The 13,890-nt window shown below is 29.5% G+C and overlaps 1 protein-coding gene across 2 annotated transcripts in view; it reads right to left on the bottom strand.

Annotated features, from left to right (window-relative positions):
• The window catches only part of LOC116773860 (PAS domain-containing protein cky-1), a 68,870-nt gene extending 62,944 nt beyond the window's left edge, over positions 1-5,926 (bottom strand). The window contains exons 1-2 of one of the 2 annotated variants that reach the window (XM_061523833.1): positions 5,789-5,901; positions 5,464-5,676 (exon numbers count right to left, since the gene is read on the bottom strand). The gene's annotated coding sequence lies outside the window, so the exon portion shown is untranslated. Of the gene's footprint in view, positions 1-5,463 lie in introns of both variants that reach the window. The other variant, XM_061523832.1, reaches the window with a different exon arrangement.
• Positions 5,927-13,890: the final 7,964 nt, after the last annotated feature.

The raw sequence follows: 13,890 nt of genomic DNA, 5'->3' as shown, positions 1-13,890 counted from the left end.
CGATGACCCGAGTTATATGGACTTAGATGACTTTGATAACAGAAAACAGCAAGTGGAGAAATTAATTGCGCGATTATACCGACTTATTGAAACGTCTGATGCAAATTGTTTTCATATTAGATAAGTCTTCAATTATAAACTCTATATCTTTACGAATAAAATTAAATTTCACGTGATATGTACCAAATACAAACATCGTGTCCCTAATATAATAAAAACTTCATAACTGTTAGAATGGTATATCTAAAGATCAATGAACTCTCATAATGTTAGCATTTAAACTAAATTGTGCTGCCCCAAAATTAATAACCGTATAAGAAAACACAGGTTTGTCATCTAAAAGTCATCCGGACGTCGATTCATATTATGATAAGGCGAGCATTAGTTCTGGTAGGGCGTAATGGCTAACAATTAAGGTGTGGATCTAAGAAACTTTGGATGTGGTATTCCAAGACAGTCTCATTGAATGTCCTCTTAAATTAATGATATGAACAATAAAGAAAAACTATTAAGAAAGTGATTAAATTATGACGAAGTTTTTATATTCAATTAAAATCAATGTTTTGTAATATATGAAAGTTGTTGTGGTTTCCCTTTCTTTATTCAATGTAATATTTCATGAATGTATCGCACTAAGCATAGTAGTAATAAAATCTCGTCCAAAATATACAGATTGTATTCGTAAGTCCATGTAGCCAAAGACTACTTATTATGCCCTTTATCTCAGTGCTCCAAGATTAAGGCCTTTTTGATTAGCTTTGAATTTATAAATTTAATCTACTTATGTTGCTGTAAATATTGAGACTGAAAGAATTACATCATGTTCAATTTAGATAGAAAAAAATTGTTTTATATTAAAAATAACTTCATACTTTCCAAAGAATTTTTATTCGTATATATTTCTGACAAACCCTGTACCACGAAATACAATTAAAGACGATTGACAATACGTAATCAGTCAGTTATTTATTGGTACGGGTCTGACCAGGATCTGTACCAGGATCCTGCAGCTGGTATCCTCAAATCAAAAGCATTAACACATAAACAAAGACCACCTGCAACCCCCGCTAAGTGGCCGCTAACAAGCACCACCCTGTCTTATATGTGCTAATGTGTCAAAATATAGGACAAATATTTGGTCGGTTAGGGTTACCACGTCCCTCGGTACACGCCATATTGTTAACAATTGGCTAATAAATGCGCTTTTTAAGTTACAATATAAGGAGATAGCGGTGAATGAGTTAGTGTATTTTTTTATAACTCAAATGTCGCTTAAATACACGTTATTTTTCATTTATATTTTTTTTATAAACGCTTAAGTGTGTTTGTCTGTCGGTTAAATTATAAGGATGTAACCGCTGAACAGATTTCCGTGAAGTTCATCGCGGAGATACAAAGAATTTCGGAGCTTGCTTCTTAATGAGACAAGCAACATACACTGGAAGGAAGCCGCTGGCAAAGTAAACAGAATATATGTGTTTGACCAAAATTTTACCTGAATTGAATAAACGGAAGGTAAACAATTTATAAGTGAGTAATTTAAACCTGTTTGTAATATTATCATTATTATAATTCTCTTACTTGTGCAGTCAGAATTTAACCTTATTTAAAAGTAAAAAAATATATTTCAAACAAAGATTGATAAGAGTTTTTTTATGTAATAGTTCAGAAATATACGACAAATAAGTAGCATTAAGGACAAAACATCTCTTAGGAGCTTCTATGTAAGTATTAGTCATATTACAACAGTACATATAATGCAATTACAAACAAGATGATCGCACACGCTAATACAAGGTCGATAACTAATCCTGGAGTCTGTATTTTATCTCATTTATTTATAAACATGTACAGATTATAGAGATTGCAATAAATTATGTGTTGTTGGAAAAAAACTTATTATGCACATAACAAATACTCATATAATTTGAATACATTGTGCGTACAATGAAATGAAAAATTATATAATTGGTATAACATCTCAATTGTACGCTGTCTATAAAAAATAGTTTAAATGAAATAGTAATTATTTTAAAAAATAGCCGCTGACATCGATAGACAGTCTTATTGTGATTCATCTGGGAGAAGAATCACATGGATGTAAAGTTTACAGAAAAAAAAGAAAGAAATAAGTAAAAGTCTGAACGCGATGCAGCCGCGTACTCAGATCTCGGTCAGGCGGGAGCGAACTTCTTTTGTTTCCAGCCTCGAATCAGCCAGTGTTTCGAATCTAGATTCTGTTTATTTCTTGTTTTTTTTTTTTAATTTTTTTCCCGTACCTTTTTCTTTATTGTCTCTGTGCGGCCAGTACGGCTTTTCGAAAAATAAAAACAAAACCCGGTGGCTTATGGCTCCCCATTGATATGCGACGTTCGAATTGAAATTTAAATATTTGCTCGCTGTTACCCGGCTGACTTCATCGGCTATTCTCCTTTTGAAATCAATGTTGCCATCTTAATATTTAATATGTTAGTAAACAGCGTTGCAGATTTCAATCCAAATATATTCCTAGGACATTCGCTGTTCGTTTTACCACTGAATATCATGCTGAATAAAAGGCTCCCGGTTTAATCTAATCATTCAATATAATTCTTTCTTATATTTTATTAGCTGAATATAAATATATTAACATATATAATATTAGGAAGAATAATTTTTAATTTATGCGTTTTAATCTTGTTTTTCTTGACAATTAAAAAAAAAAGTCCATTAAAAATTTTAGAACATCCAATTATTCATGTTTAAACGGGGCATGATAAATTGAAATCGGAACCAGTTTTTTGTATAAGTGTAAGTTATAGAGAGCAAAGAAATTTAATTTCGTTTCACGAGGCCGGGGTCAAGGGTCGATATCAGATATTTGTTTCGTTCAAACCAGTTTCATTAGGAATTTTGTAAATAAAAAATAAATAAACTAAAAAAAAATATGATATTGACGACCTAAATTAACATAACATATTTTTTTTTTTATATTATGAACCTTTTTTGTGAATTAATATATTTCTAAGGGTAAAAATCTAATTATATCATTTTAATCAAATATCTTCTATTTTATTATTATTACTCTATTTGTTTATGATATTTAGATATTTTTATTGTTATTTCTTAAGTGTAATATTTATGTGTGACTCTCAACTAAACAATTTCTTGCAATTATATATATAACCTATCCTAATAAAATTATAACATTCTATGTTACTATTTATTCATAATTGTTATTCTTTCAAGAAAAATATAATAAATGGTTTCCAATGAAGCGCTTCAATGTAAATAATCTCATACAAAAGAAAAAATATACAGAAAAATTATACTCAAAGTACTACGTGTGATTGTTTCAGAAAAGTTTATTATTTTGTGTAAATTCACGTAAAACGGACTATAGACTGCTGGCTGGTGTTTGTATCAAATTCAAAACGTGGACGAAGTCGCGTGCGAAGCTAGTGTGTATCCATATAAGATTAAGTGCTTATAATACGCGTGATAATTATTCAATCAAGCGAAATCTGATTAACTTATTCAGAGGAAATTTTGCATTAAGATAGCTTAAGATTCAAAGTAAAATTTCATTACTATATTAATATGTGTCTATTAAATATTGTAAATTGATACTATATAATATCTATAGAATCGATTGGTAACTATTAGTTTACAATAACTATATTGTTTTTACAATTAATATTAATTTGTACGCATTAAAAACTTTACACCAGCACTACCGTTAAAGCGTGATTTACGATTTCAAACAATTTTCCATAGCGTGTCAACCATAGCGCGTCACGGCACGATGGTGTTTTTGTACCAAAAACTAAGGACTTTTTTTGGAACTTTTCTTTTCTTGTACAAAAAAAAGTCTAATTTGCTTCATATGTACGTCTTATTGAATTTATAAAACCTATTTTAAAACTGGCTCCTAACGAAATCCTATATGTTGCCTCTTCATATATGACGCTTAACCCAGTATGGCTTGACAAGTTATTAACATATCAAATAAAAGCGTAAAATTCATATACTTTTATATCACAGTTTTATTATCAAGATAACAAATAAAGATTGAATATGTATCTTTAATATTTTGATTACAATGAGTTCTTGTTACATAGTATCTGCACGGACAAAAATTTTCAGAATGCATATGTTTATATATTACATGTGTATACAGCCTAAAATTATGTATATATTATTGTACGCTAAAATATTGTTAACAAAAAAATATGTTTGTTTGTCTCTCACCCAAACGTGTTCAAACTACGTAACCAATTTAAAATACATTTTGACATACAAAATGAAGTCGTGGTTAGAGTGAATGTTACTTCCAATGATTTTTTTAGAATCGTTGGATAAAGTCTAGTAGTAGTAGCAGTAGTAGAAGTAGTAGTAGTAAAAGTAGTCTCATAAGTACTTCTGGCATTGATTTATATGATTGGTATAAATTCCAATCCATGTTTCCAAATCACATAGTTTTTTTTTAAATTACCCCTTTATAGGGATAATTAAAAAAAAACACTAATTCATAAAATTTCAAATAAGGTTTTATACTTTCCATTTTTTTATTCTACATACTATATACGACTACGATACCATTTTAAAGCTCTTCCTTAACACTATTGTACATTTTAAATGTATCTTAAAAATAAAACCCGAACTTTAAGTAGGATAATCAAATAATTTGAATAAATCAATAAAATAATACAATACAAGAATCATAATCTGTGAACCGGAATGGATTTCGGCTGCGATTAGGAAAACCATAGACAACAAAAAATATATAACGTCAAAGTGCGTCATGTTTTTGAACTATTGTTATATAAAAAAATATATATATTATTATTATAAAAAAGCTTTTATATTGAACCTTTGTAATACTACTTTGTACATAGTATGCACTTTAAGGGATATTTTAAACTTTATTCAACGTATCGAAAATATAATGGAAGTATAAGAAAATCTATATATAATTATTATATTTCTGAACCGATAATCCTGTTTTAAGATTTGATAAATTGAATACAAATTTCGTCTAAGTCCTGTCTATGAGATTATACTAGTCAAAGATGCTCTCATTCATCAAGTGAGACTTCGTCGAGGGTCGTCTCCGTTATGTCAGATTGAATCCTTAAATATTAGAAAAACTAGGATGTACATAGTATGTTTCCTTTTGAATACCGTCGAAGATAAAAATATTATTTTTGATATTAATATAAATATATTTTAACGAAATCGCTCCATTGAGACGTTTAATTGAAATTATTATATAAAAAATATTAAAATGTTAAATATTTTTTTTTATCAATATATGTATTGTATATATATACTTAATTCTTCTTTTTTTTTGTACATCTTACTGAAATAAAAATTATTAAAATATGAAGAAATATTTGCAAGTTTTTGTTTTTGATTTTTATATATATATATATATTTAGGTAAAATATTTATTTACTTTCAAGATACAAAAAAAAATATTACCGTTCTATTTAACAGCGGCTGTATAATCCTTTATTGATTTATAATTATCATCAATTTATTTCCACAAATGCTCATATGGAATTCTTCAATTTCAACGATAACAGTTCACACATGTAACGAGTCAAAATTCACGCCCTTGTAACCACATAACCGACTGAACAAAGTTAGTCGGACCTTAAAAAGTATTTAGCACTGTATACGATACACTAACACCTGTATTTAAAAATGTCATTCCAAAAAAATATATATATAGCAAAATACTGGCAACAGTCACTTCAATCCATTCCGAAAAAAAAAAAAACAAAAAAAAATACTGGCCGCATACATCAAGTTAAATCGAAATAGAATCGATTAGGAAGCATTCGTTCCATTTTTGAATTTGACAATACTATGGTCGTTGTCAGTTGTGACAGTCGCGCGCGTGTGTACGTGCTGTGCGCACGGGCATCGGCGGTGCACTGCGTTCGCGCGCTTTTTACTAACTATACAGCCTCTCGTGGGATGTATGACTCTCACGGATACAGGGATCACCTCTGACTGATGGATGTTTTGGTTTTGTTTTAAAGCTTTTTTGTAACGGGACTAACTGACAGGATTTGTGTTTCATTTAAGATACAATTAGCGGCCGTTTATATTGATAAGATTTCACGTGGCTCGAAATAAACTAACAATCTTTCTTGTCACATGTTAAATTCAAACAAACAGTATACGTGATAATCAAGTTAGCGGTTTGCGCTACGTAGAGTGTTAAATTTATTATCAAGCTTGTTAAAAATCTATCTTAGTTTAATAATACATGTAAGACTTACTAATAATTACAATATTATGTTTGTTGTCTATTGCGTCACACTTCCTCGAGTAAAAGACATCAACGAGTTCCCGTAGGATGAAAGGAAGCTAATATCGAAATATAGAGTTTTTAATATTATTTTAATTGAAAAAATATTTAAAATAACTTTTATAAAAAAAAAAGATGAAATTTAAACAGATTAATTTTGTATTAATAAAAAATGATTATTTAACGCATTCTGAATTACAGTACACATATATCTCTGGTACGATTTGGGTATATAATAATACTTTTAATTAAAAATAAATATGTTATAAAAAGAAAAATACGACAATATTATAAAAATATACAGAGCGAGACGACTCTACTATGAATCGTTCTATAAAAATCATTCCCTCTTCAGTGATTCACGCCGCCCACATCGTAACGAAGCTCACAAAATATCTTTCTCTCTCTTTCACTCCAATATATTTCTGTAATGAAGAGCGAGATGGAAGCGCTATTTCATCATTGTGATTGAGTTTTTTGCTGCTTTTTTATAACAACACTCACAATCTACAGCTGTCTCTGTCTTGCTAAGTTACATTTCGTTTTAAGATAGAGACGGAAAAACGTTCTATTAATGCTGTCGAATTTTTCACTGAATTCAGATCAACTTTGAAATAATGTCATTGACCCTGTAAAATGTGTTTAGGTATTAAAATAAAACTCAACTAAAATGTTGCTTCCGGTTAGAATTGTGAACGGTTTTTATATTAAATCTAATTTTAACAGTATTTTGGTATGTATAAGTAAATATAAATTGTTAGTAAATATATAAAAATAATACAAATGAAGACTCTACATCGCTTCAATGAGCGGAAAAACAAAATTAACATGAGTAAATTGTTAGAATCAGACAATCTAATTTTTCTTATTTACGAAGGGAACAAAAATATTAAGCGCGACTCTCTTATCATTTTTTATAAAAAACTCTACAATCTTTGAATACTGTTAATAAAATACCTACTCTATATATCGTTATATACTCTCATAGAGTTCTGTTCCCATGGAACGATATCTTTTGTATTGGACGTAATTTGTAGAGTTCAGTGATTTACAGCGGCAGAGATCAGATTGTACTCGATAATAGAGAAATATCCTTACAAAGCTCTCATATAAAAATAATTTAAAATATCTTAGAAATATCTTTAAAATATGTTCTGTAACAAAAATATATCAAATAATAATAGTAAATTTTATTTCATTTCCATTCTTGTTTTTTATATTTTTTCGTGATGCTCTATAAGATTTGTCAATTTTTTTTTCGGGATTCCGTTACGTCATGATTATTCATATCCACGATCTACAGTTCAGGAGAGTTACGTTGAAATAAACACAGTCGCGTTTCTTTGGTATCAATTCGTAAAGTTAAACAAACTTTCCACTTCATATAAACATTACTTCGTAATTAGTGCATTGCTTTTTCTGCTTGTTCGTATTTCGTAAACTGTGAATGTCATGTGATATTGTTTGAATATATATATATATATATATATGAAATATTTTGAAGAAAATCTTGTATATTCGTTTTGTAACAAACCTACTTTATAAATAAATGCGAGTTCGTGAGGATGTATGGATTGCTGTTGCTCTATCACTCAAAAAGTTACTTTATGGGTTTTTATAGAGTCCACATATACACAAACATGTGTATTTAAAATCGGACTTTGCAACAGCTTTAGTGAATACTGCAAAACTTACTGTACGTATTATCCTTAGTTTGAGTTTTCGTATATAGTTCAATATGAACATATTAAATAAATCATGTCTCTAATATATTTGTGGCATTTATATTATCTATCAATATGTCTCTACATGTACGAATCGAGAATTTCAAAACAATTCACAAAATTTCACTTTCTATTAAAAAAAATTTTTTTTTTTTTAATTAGTGACAATAGATTTTGTTTACAGAGATTTTCATGTATATAATATTTTGATCTGAAAATCGAAATAATAAAATGAATTAGTGAAATATATATTTAGAAATGTTTAGAAATATAGAAAAAAAATAATGGAACGTTTTAGGGTTTTTCAGTTTCAGAATAACATTTTAAGCACGTGTACATTAAACACGATAAAGGCTGGAGCCGACTCAATTAATGTGAACGAAAAAACTAAATGATGGAAGCGTGAAATTAATTAGACGTAAGAAAAAAAAATAAACAAAAAAACGCGTTACATTGCTGTGTTCCGTTCAACTGTGACGGCTTCGTGTTGGCGGCGTGCATTGGATGCTGACAGATTAGATACGATCACAAAAAAAATATATAGTCTAAAACAGTTACCAGTACTGGGTATAGAGGTGTAATTTGCCAATAGACTTCAAGTAGCACGCATCTTAACTAGCTGATGCACGCGACTTGACTGCCTTATTTGGTAGTTTTCGTTTGTGTCACAAATTCATCATTTAGTTTTGGTTGAATTGAGATATTGTTAATTTTATTCTACGAAGTAAGTGTATTTGCAGATATACATTCGTAAATCCTCGAAAATTATAAAGGTCATTGAATGAGTAACAGGAAATTCTTCAAATGTAATGTGACTATGCAAAGTTGAGATTGAGATCAAAGACTTCCGCGAGCTCATTGAAATAAAAGTAATATTTTTCGGATTTCCTAAGCATTTAAAATTATTATAACTAGATCTGAGAGAATGAGAATCTCGTCTGCCCGTGATCACGGTTGCTGCAAAGTAACCGAAACGTCGGGTTTACATGTTACTAGTTTTATTTCAATATATACAAATATATAGATTTATATATTAAAATATATATTACGTTATTTACACATTGAATAAGATCAATTAAAATTTTAAAATAAATATTTAATTTTAAATTGCATGCCATCACGGAATTATCTTTAGAAAAAGTTACTGTGAATTCTTTGAATGTCGAAGTGTAACTAAATCGATACGATTAGTAAGGACCGTGTAGGTATTCAGGGTCCACCAGAATAAATGGTCCCTCCGCCCAGGTCATCGTCATGTATATATGGTCCTCGATAAAATGGACAACATACAAGAAAAGCAGTCAATTGAGGTTGAATAAAATGCCTTAATCAAACCACAAAATAAAAACTCCGATAAAAACACATTTTTGAAATATTTGAACGTTGACTGAACTATTTAGAATATGAAAAAACCGTAAATAATTATTTGAAAAAACAAAAAGGGATGCTTTTAAGAATAAAAATTATATGTACATATTTTGATTTCATTATAATATTTATTAATTAATGTTGTGTAAAGTATGAAATAAAAAATGAGTAATTACACATTTAAAGTAATTCCCATTTGGTAATCTTCTGGTAATATGTAACTTATCTTAAAGAAACCCAGCGATCGATCTTATAAGGCACGTGCACACAAAAATTGTTTTATACCGCAAAGTATTCAGTGCACAGGTTAAAAATAAAAAAGAAATTTAGTAGTGATGAGCCGCTACGGATACTTATCGAACGTTTTTATAGTAACGATAAAACTTACCTGAATCTTAATTAAATTATAAATTTTCTATATCAATAGTGTTTCGAAAGTAATTTATATGTTATATCGACATTTAATTTATCGATGTTTAAAAACATCCCTAAATGGATCCTTGCATAGCTGCGCGTACGCAGGAATCTCGTGTTACGCGTCCACTATCCGTTTCCTCACACATCGCGATATTACAATAGCTTTATACAAGTATTCAACAATGCCTTTGTTGTGTGGAATGCTATCGAATAATGTCCACGAAAAAATCGATTAAAACAACGCTAATATAATCGATGAAAAACGACAGCGGATAAAAAAAATCACTGCTTTATACTTAAATACACACGTATAATATAAATAAATACATTTCATGCAAACTGTATTTAAGTTTTAAGACTTAATCTCAATCGATCGCTATGTTCAAGACCAGTCAATTTTAAGATCAGAACGATAATCTAAACATCACAGGCATAAAAAATCGGAGTATATTTTTATGCACAAAAAGACATCCCAAGCTTCCTTAGTACGAGGACAAAAGCTAGTCAATAATACATACGGCATACGATTCGCATTAAGGCTATTGTTCTTATTGTTTATAGCTGGACAATATGGAGTCGGTAGTGGTATATGTAGCAGCAATAAATATCGCGGGATATACCGTCTCATTCAAATACTAAAACGAAGAATTGATAAAATGAGTTGGGAATTTTCCTTTTTGCGACGTGGGCTATGGAGCTTTTGAAGGCCTTGCACCGAGTCCAGATGGACGGTTCTTGGACTGCTCTCAGGCTTGGACTCCGCATTATACGCGCGGGTTATGGCTTTTGAATTGTATGTGGCTGTATGTGTATTAAATTTTTGATTTAACCGAGCTTTTAAGAGGTTCTTTTTTTTTCAGAACAACACATATTTTTAGAGTTTTTTTTTTTGTCAAATTCAAGTCATAGATATATTTAACTGTTTATAAATTTCCTCAAATATCAGATACTTAATTTAATTTAGAACGCTTTCTGATGTTGACAAAACTGTCTGATTTTCTTTGTTTTTAAACAATATTAGTGATATTTTTATTATCTGTACATTTTAACCTAACCCATGACACAGGTTAACAAGCTTCCGCCATTTTATAATTCCAGAGCGTGGTGTTGTTGGCTGCCTGTTACTATAACTAGTGGCTCGTTATTAAATTTAATAAGGGCTACTTGATTACTGAACAAACAACGCCGACGTATCGCATTTATATAAAACACCACTCATGTGGGCCATTCCACTATGATTTCCCAAAAAAACTATTGAGCCACCCAGAAATCACGAATAGAGTCTTTCGTTAGCTGAGCCTATATTTTAATCAACAATTTTTAAATATATAACTTGATTTATTGAATAGTTTTATTATAAATTTAATTTAAATAAATGAAAATATATTTTTATTATTTTTATATAAAAATAAAATGAATTCTATTCTAAAATCTTAGAATAACCCACACGGTAGTAACTTTGTATCGAAATACAACGTGTGGGCACAAATTGATTGGGAGCATCGCAAAACTGGAGGCTGTCACTCCGCCACTGCATCTAACTAGCAAACTTTTTTACTGTCATCTTACAAAAGTTACACCAAAATGATCTCTATTACAACGGATTACAAGTCACAGAATACGAATCGTCTGTAAATGTAAACGCTTTTCCACTTGTTAGACAATTTATCAAGCTATCAGTAGACCGAGCAAAATATACTTTTATTTAAAAAATTTGACGGTCAGTTTACCAGAGAAACGTTTAAAACTCTTCAGTAAATGTCACGGCGTGGTGTATTATACGGTTCTTATGTTGAAATAAAAACACATAAAACCATCATACGCAACTTACGTTTTCATTAAAAATATATATTATAAAAACATTTAAGCAAATTTCAACTTTATTATTATAGGAAATAAAACCGAATTTTTATGACAGCAAATTTTCGAATATTATATATTTGTATGAGTTCCAAACCAGGTCCAACCGACACTAGCCCCCTTACCAAAAACACAATACAATATAACAATCTTATCTTAGATACTAAAAATGTTTATAAACAGAGAGCATTCCGAGGTACGCACAAACGTAATCTAGTTACGCGCGGTATACATTAGTGATTATATACGGATTGAACTCAAAGCCTCGGGATGTACGTGCGATACGCAACTAATCTAATCTCAGATACAGCATCCATTGTAACAGAGATCACATATTAATAATAACAACTATTTGATAGAATGTTAAGGTGATTTGAACGTTTGATCTATTATTACGAAACGGACTATACAAACGGTCTGTATTATATGATTTTTTATAAAATACCTTCAAACAAACAAAAAGTATGCGTAATTTTTTTATATTACCGATATCTAGTTTCGTTATTATTAATTAATTTAACGATTAAGTAATTTTGAAAAATGAATAACATTTTAAAATGAGCTTAAAAGCAAGTCATAGCTTCGATCTGTACCTATATAATTGTAACGATTAAAATTTACACTTCATATGACATTCATGAAAATATTAGTTGCGACTAGTTTAAATGAAACATTTGCAGTAATTACTTTGTAATGACTGATTTGAACACGACAACGTCACTTAATAATGATATATAAAACGATATTAACACGTCACTGTTTATATAAATACGTTTATAATCCAAATGAGTGCAATGGATACGTGTTTTGTGCCGCACTATAATAAATATGCCGTAAGTTATGGAACCCCGGCAGCCCGGTATTGCATTCGAGTTATATATTTTCCAATTCTATTTCAATGTTACCAGCTATTCACAAGATACATTTTATTTGTAATTAAAGATTGGCTAACGACGTGGGATTGTCGATGTTATTTCGTACGCTTCGTTTTGTGATGGGAAAGACGAAATGAAGAAAGGCAAACGAGTGTTTGTATGATATAAGTTACTAACAGCATTTGGTTTTATGTTCGAGTTATAATACACAAAGTGTATTTGTATAGTCAGTTAGTATATGAGTAACACAGTTTATGTAGCGTATGTATTTTTATTAATTATATGCCAATAATAAAATATATTTAGCATTTTCCATAGATTATTCAAATAGGACATGGCATTCTGATTTTTAGTGCTGAGAACTTATATGAGATGATTCGATACAATGTTCTAATAGAAAATAGAAGACTATTTATCTTAAGAGAAGACTATTGAGCTTCTTTCAAGAGTACGTTTTATACGTGAAAGCGAAAAACTACAGTTAATATTCAACTTGTGATGAACGTCTGTTCCCTTTGCATCAATAGCATAGTTCGTAATTATAAAAGTAGTTCTTAAAATTTAAGTTAATTATATAAAGTATGGAAGGCTTCCCTGATAGAGGATAGGAATGGAGGACTTTTACTCATAAAAGAAAATTGTACTAATAGTGAAGAAGTCACTTTGTTCGGTGGCAGCTTGGTCTTTATCAGGTCATTTGATAAGCAGTTCGTCTTACGAGTTAAATTTAATGGACTTAGACTTACTTCTCCTTACGTTAAACTAGTTACGAATGTTTATTAATCACTGATGTATATTCATAGCATCAGTGTTCACTGTCAAGCTGAACTTATAATATCTGTAGATGATATTTTATGTCTTAAAAAAGCTGCTTATATTGTGTACATACAGGCCAATTATAAAAAAAAAACCTCTTGATTTTCGTCTCTCAAAAATAATATAGAACTAACAGAAGCTTATTTATATATATATCAAAATTATATTTAAAAGCACTGTTACTAATATCAGCACTTTATCATACATACATTCAGTTATCATACCTATTGGAACAAATTTAAATTAGAACCAGATCTCTCTGTTGTTTTATGGCATTTTCCTTACGACTATCATTATATATTAGTTGTTATATATATCCATTATATAAAAAATATTATTATTAATTTGAGTCTAAAATGAGCGGAAAGATTTTAAATATTATATAACATACAATATTTAAAAATGAATCCCTATTTGTATCTATGCATTTTTTTCCAGTTAAAAATGAATTTTGAAAAAAAAAATGTATACCTAAAAATGAAGTAAAATTATTTCAAATTTTCCAAACGTAAATGTAGCAATCTTTAAT

Source organism: Danaus plexippus, chromosome 20, assembly GCF_018135715.1.
Source record: "Danaus plexippus chromosome 20, MEX_DaPlex, whole genome shotgun sequence".
NCBI classification, from domain to species: domain Eukaryota; kingdom Metazoa; phylum Arthropoda; class Insecta; order Lepidoptera; family Nymphalidae; genus Danaus; species Danaus plexippus.
The sequence above is the reverse complement of the archived record's forward strand: the minus strand, read 5'-3'. Positions and strand labels throughout refer to the sequence as shown.